We start from the raw sequence: 6,135 nt of genomic DNA on the forward strand, positions 1-6,135 counted from the left end.
AAGCTCAACTAAAAGTTGATTTTGCACAAATAGTACAAATAGTGCAAATACTGCCCAGTGATGCATTATCAATAGTGATATCTGTTGCCATTTACTGAGGGGCTATTGAGGCAGTATGCCAAGTCATTTGTTTGCATAATATCATTCAATTCCTAGAGAATGTGCCCCTGGTTATAGTATCAAGTTTGAACTCATCATTTTAGCTTCTTCAAAGAGACTGCTTTTTGTGTTAGTAGTAGCTCTAAAATGTAAGGTAATAGCCAGTTTAATATTTGTATACTTTTGTTTGCTTTGACATTATAAAGTCAATTTTTATTAGGCTAACAGTGTTTCAGGTTTTCTTTAACGCAGTGATACCTTATTCCCAAAGCAAATGCTTGAAGCCCAGTATGAAACACATTTTAAAGGGAAGTTGTGAAGGTTAGGTAGATAACCTAGAAGGAAGCTACTTAACCTAGAATATCGTGATGTGTCTGAGCATAGACAAAAAGGACAAATTGTTTGGATGATGCAATACAGACATTTTTGGACACAGATCTTGGTGGCTCTTATCGGTTGAATTGTGTCCTCCAAAAATATATGTTGAGGTTCTACCCCCTATTACCTCAGAAGGTGACCTTATTTGGAAATAAGGTCTTTAGAGTGGTGATCCAGTGAGAAAATCAGTGCAGCCCCTATGACTGGAGTTCTTATAAAAGGAGTAAATTTGAACACAGACAGATATGCACAAGGGAAGACAATGCGAAGACACAGAAGGAATGTCTACAACGAATGTCTAAAGCTACCAGAAGCTAGGAGAGATGTACGGAACAGAATCTTCCTCAGAATCCTCAGAGGGAACCAATCTTGCTGATACCTTGACTTCAGATTCCATTGTCTCCAGAACTGAGACCCAACAAATTTCTGTTATTTAAGTTACCCAGTTTGTGGTACTTTGTTATGGTTGCAGAAACTAAACAGAGCACCCATGTGGCCAATTGGAAAGAGTTTTGGAAGTGGAGTGTCCTACACATTCCAGAATGTATGTTCATTGTAAATAATGTTTTTCTGGCGTGCGTGAAGGACCTTGATTAATTATATGCTTGTTATTTATAAAAGATCTCTTCAAACTCAGGAAGTGATCAATTCTTATAATTGTTGAGTTCATCACTTAGAGGTGGAAAAAGCCTATCTTTATGTACAAACTTTTTATGTCCTAAGCCAGAGACAGTAAACTGCCAACTTGTTCATAAGTATTTTGTTTGGCCTACACAGTGTTTCAAAATAGGGAGAAAATGTACTTGCCAATATTTAAGGAGCAGATTTCTTATAAACATTTCTGGATGCTGTGGTTTGAATGTCTCCTCCAAAACTCATTTTGAAATTTAATTGCCATTCTAACAGTATTGAGAAGCAGGACCTTTAAGAGGTGATTAGATTATGAGGGCTCTGCCCTCATGAATAGATCAATTGTTATTGTGGGAGTGGGTTAGTTACCCTGGGTGTGAGCTCCTGACAAACAGGATGAATTCAGCCTGATTTGTTCTCTCTGTCTCTAGAGGTCACTTCTGCTTTCTGCCCTTCTGTCATGGTATGGATGACCCTCACCAGATGCTGATGCCACACTCTTGGACTTCCCAGCTGCAGAAGCATTAGCCAAATAAACTTCTGTTCATTGTAAACTACCCAGTCTGTGGTATTCTGTTATAGCAGCACAGAATGGACTTAAACACTGGATTTCTGGTTTTGCTTGAAAAACGAGAAGATTTGCCAGAGAATGGACTTAAACATTGGATTTCTGGTTTTGTTTGAAAAATGACAAGATTTGCATTTCCTCATGACAACAGTTGACTGTTGCTGAAGATCTGCTGCTTCCTTTAGTCAGGCCAAGGGTACTTCTGTCAGTTACACAGCCACCAGGCCCACTTAATGGGCTGAGTCTATAAACCCTGTCCTGCAGCAAAGTAGGGAAACAATAAGAGCTAGTGTTTGCTCAGCACCACTATGTAGCAGGTGCTTCCTAGACATTTATTCAACAAATATTTATTGAGGGCCTACTAGGTGCCAGACACTGCTCTAGCTACTTGGAATATACCAGGGAATAAAACAAATGACCCATGTAAAACTTACATATTAGTGGTGGATGAAAGACAGAATCAAATAATGATTATGATAAGTAAGTAAATCACATGGTGTATTAGAAGGTGATACGTTCTAAGGGAATTGCAAGTCCTGGGAAGGTCATTTGTGATTTTAAAAGAGGTGGTCAGGGTAGGCCTCCCTGAAAAGATATTTGAGTGGACTCAGGGCAGGAGAGGGAGTTAGCCACATGGACTTACTGAGGAAGAGTGTTTCAGGCAGACAGAAAAACTAAAGGAAAGGTCCAAAGCCAGGAGTTTGTCACTGGTGTTTGAGGAAGGTAAAGAAGCAAGTGTGACTGGAGCAGAGTAAAAAAGGGGAGTGCAAGGAGTAGTGCTTAGAGGGTAAGGGGCTGTGTCAGAACATGGAAGAGCTTGAGAACTGATATGGTTTGGATATTTGTCCCTGCTCAAATCTCATGTTGAGTTGTAATCCCCAGTGCTGGAGGTGGGGCCTGGTGGGACATGCTTGGGTCATGAGAGTGGATCCCTCATGGCTTCGTGCTTTTTTAGTGATAGTTCTCATGAGATCTGGCTGTTTAAAAGTGTGTGGCACCTCTCTCTCTCTCTCTCTTTCTCTCTTGCTCTCTCTTGCTCCTGCTTTCAACATATGACATGTCTGTTCCCCCTTTACCTTCTGCTATGATTGAAAGCTACCCAAGACTTCACCAAAAGCTAGCAGATGCCAACATAATGCTTCCTGTAAAGCCAGCAGAACCACGAGCCAATTAAACCTCTTTTCTTTATAAATTACCCAGTCTCAGGTTTTTCTTTACGGCCATGTAAGAGCAGCCTAAGAGAAGGCCCTAGAAAGGACTCTGGCTTTTACTCTAAATGAAATAGGGAGCCATTAAAGGGTTTTGAGCAGAATAGTGATCTGATCTAACCTAGATCTTAAAATAATCACATAGCTGCTCTGCTGATACCAGACTGTAGGGGGAAGAGGGACAATGAGGGAAACAGGGAGATGTGTTTGGAAGCTTTTTGGAGTGATCAAGAAGTGGCTTGGACCAGAATGGTAGCAGGGGAGGTGTGTTAACTGGTGAATGTTAGGATGTCTTTAAAGGTAGAGTCAATCTCCAGATGGATTAGATGTGAGGTGTGAAAGAAAGAGGCCAAAGCAAAAACCCAAAGGTTTCAGCTTGAGTAACTGCAAGGATGGTCTTACTATTTGAGATGAATAAGCTGTATGAAGAGTAGATTTCAAGGGGAATATCATCAGTAGTTCTGTTTTGGACAAGTTGACCTTGAGATGTATATTGGCTATCTGAAGGAAACACTGAACTGTTAGATACAAGTTTGGAGTTCCCGGGACATGTCTGGTTGGCAATAAATCTTTCCTCTTCTGATCTATTCTCATAGCTTTAAATAGAATATAATGCCACATAATGCCAATGACTCCCAAATATTTATGGTTATGGTGGATTCTAGGCAGATTGTGGTGATGTGGCCATATTGCCAGCAAAGGGAGGGCAAGGTTTCTAGCGCTGCCTCTTTATCTCCAATTATAGAACAAGCATGGTTTTAGTTCCAGTGCTTGGGTCTCCCTGGATTTAGACATCATTCCTTTGAATTTCTACCCAATATAATGAGGGTCACTATCTTCGCCAGCTTTACTAATTCTTATATCTGGTGAGGTGTAGAGACAAATTTGAATCAAGGTCTGAAGTCCTTACCTGGGGCTCTTTCTTCCACGCCAACACGCCAGTCTTTGTGAAGACTATTTTTCAAAGGCTCATTCTTATCTCTTTTCTAGGAATTTTAGTTTATTTCTTTACTTCAGAAATTAATCTTGCACTTCATTTTAGTAGCATGAATATTAGTGCTGAGAAACTTAAATGTTAGGGAGAATCCTTGACCAAGACTTTCAGGCTCTAGATACCAGGTGTGTCTTGCTCTAATTAAGGAAATCTTATCTGCTCCATCTTAGCCCAGTTTAATGTCCCCAGGAATTCCATCTTCAGCAGTCCAAAACTTTTCCCTTTTTCAATTCAGTTCAATTTATACTCTTCTCTGAAAGTGGCTCCAGGTCTGAAGAACTGTGGTCTGGGGGGAAGATAAAAGGCATGCTCAGCTATAACCAGGCCCACATCCCCTAAGTTGCTTGCCCATGAAGTTATGAGCTGGACTTATGCGCCACCCTTTGTCCGGGGACCTTGCGCTGTCCTCCCTCAGGTTCCCACAAAGCAGGGGGCTTCCGGCGCGGTCCCCTCCTCTGTGGGCGGGGCCTACTGCTCCCGCTCCCGCCTCCCTGGCTGCGCGCGGCTGCGGGCTGTGATCACGTGAGCACAAGGGGGAGGGGGAGGGGCCCTGATTTCCGGGCGGCGGAAGGAGACGCGGCCGCGTGAGGACGAGGCTATTTGAAAACACGCTCCGGGAGCCAGAGTCTGAGGCCGGCGGCACACGCTGTCGCCCTGTGGGCTTCTGCTAGCTCACTTTTCCCTTCGGGCTCCCCGCCCCGGCCGCAGTCGGGTCCTCAGGTGAGCGGCCGTCGCCCGTCGGGTCGGGTCCTCCCGGGGCGCGGGACTGAGCGCGGTGGGGCCGTCGCCCCCCGATCCGCGGCCCAAGCGGGCAGGGTCGGCCGTGGATGATGTGCGCTCCCCGGGTCTGGGCCGCGGCGTCCCTTGGAGCTGGGCCTGGGTGTGCGGCCGGCACTGCGGGGGCGAGACCCCCTCGGGCGTTTGTGGAGCTTCAGATGACTGGGCGGGTTCGCCCGGTTTCGGGTCCGAGAGAGTTTTAGGCCGGGGTGTGTGAATCGGGCCCCACTTCCCCGACTCTGGTCCTGGCCGGCGTCCCTTGGAGTAGGAGGAACGATGGTTTCCTAAAACCCATGGTGTGTTCACCTCTGGGATGGATGCAGGACCGAATACGGAGTGGGGATGAGCTGGCGTCTCCTGTTCCGCCCTCTGGTCGCCCAGGCGGGAGAGTTAAGCGAGTGGAAGGGGACCACCAGTTTTCTGGGGTCGCTCCCCCCGGACCATTTGCTTTTTGGGAAGTCTATCGCCTCTGGTTGGCCCCTTAGTGAAGTTTGGAGGAACTCGTGAGTTTAAGGGATTGGGGAGGAAATTATCAAAGGCCGAGTGCAGTATGATCGTTCTCTCTGGTTTTTTTTTTTTTTGGAAAAGAAGTTGGAAATGAGGAAGGGTAAGAAGGTGGCAGGCAAACTATTAATAGTTGGAATTTAGTTCGATTGAAATCCTAAAAACGATAGGATCTGCCTTTTGTTGGAATTAGGAGAAAAGACCAACAGTAGGAATGTGTGACATTCAGCTTTGAAACTATCGGGGATCGCAAACTTAAGGACTAGTGATGTGAGTTCCTTCTCCGAGACGGGCATTCCTACCTTTTTCTAAAATTGGCTACTGTAAAAGTGGCTTAGTGGGACTTTTGATTTGCTGTGTTATGAAAATCTTTGTTATAAGTTAAAGTCAATTACTAGTAGAACTTTGAGAATTCTTCGCATAAAAATGCTTTGTGTCCCGTAATATTACTAGGTTTGAAAAGTCAAGGAAGGTCAATCAGCCCTCTTAATTTTCCTAGTAGAGAAAGCATTAACGTGACTAATACAAAGCGATAGATAATATGGCATAAAGTTGACAGTAGACTGTCGAAGATTGATCAGGTTGTTAATGGCTGAATAGAACCCACAGGACTGGGGGAGGAAGGGAGTTAATTTTTCTGAATGTCCTGTGTTATTTACTTTAGTCTCTGGTACCGGCTAGTCATAAAATTGTAGGAAAAGCTCACAAAGTGTCCTTCCTTAATTAATGAAAACCATTTTTATATTAAAAGAGGCCAGGTGAGTATCGTGGCCTTCTTTTTAGGCCTTATACCCACCCACCCCCCCCCAGCTTTTTTTTTCAGACTAAGGTAACTAGGGGTGTGGGTGAGATGAAAATTTGGGAATAGGGACAAATGAAATAAGCCAAACGGTTTTGCCACGAAGACTTCCAGTCTTCGGATTAATTCTGGTATGTTCAAGGTGGTTTTGCAGAGCTCAGTTCTGTGAATGAATCCG

At 44.4% G+C, this 6,135-nt stretch overlaps 1 protein-coding gene across 3 annotated transcripts in view; it reads left to right on the forward strand.

Annotated features, from left to right (window-relative positions):
* The first annotated feature begins 4,393 nt into the window (after positions 1 to 4,393).
* Positions 4,394 to 6,135, forward strand: part of TEX10 (testis expressed 10) — a 60,345-nt gene continuing 58,603 nt past the window's right edge. The window contains exon 1 of one of the 3 annotated variants that reach the window (XM_017884328.1): positions 4,394 to 4,597. The gene's annotated coding sequence lies outside the window, so the exon portion shown is untranslated. Of the gene's footprint in view, positions 4,598 to 4,680; positions 4,864 to 6,135 lie in introns of those variants that run through there. The other 2 variants (XM_017884329.1, XM_017884330.1) reach the window with 2 other exon arrangements.

This window comes from Rhinopithecus bieti, unplaced genomic scaffold (assembly GCF_001698545.2).
Source record: "Rhinopithecus bieti isolate Rb0 unplaced genomic scaffold, ASM169854v2 scaffold_12088, whole genome shotgun sequence".
NCBI classification, from domain to species: domain Eukaryota; kingdom Metazoa; phylum Chordata; class Mammalia; order Primates; family Cercopithecidae; genus Rhinopithecus; species Rhinopithecus bieti.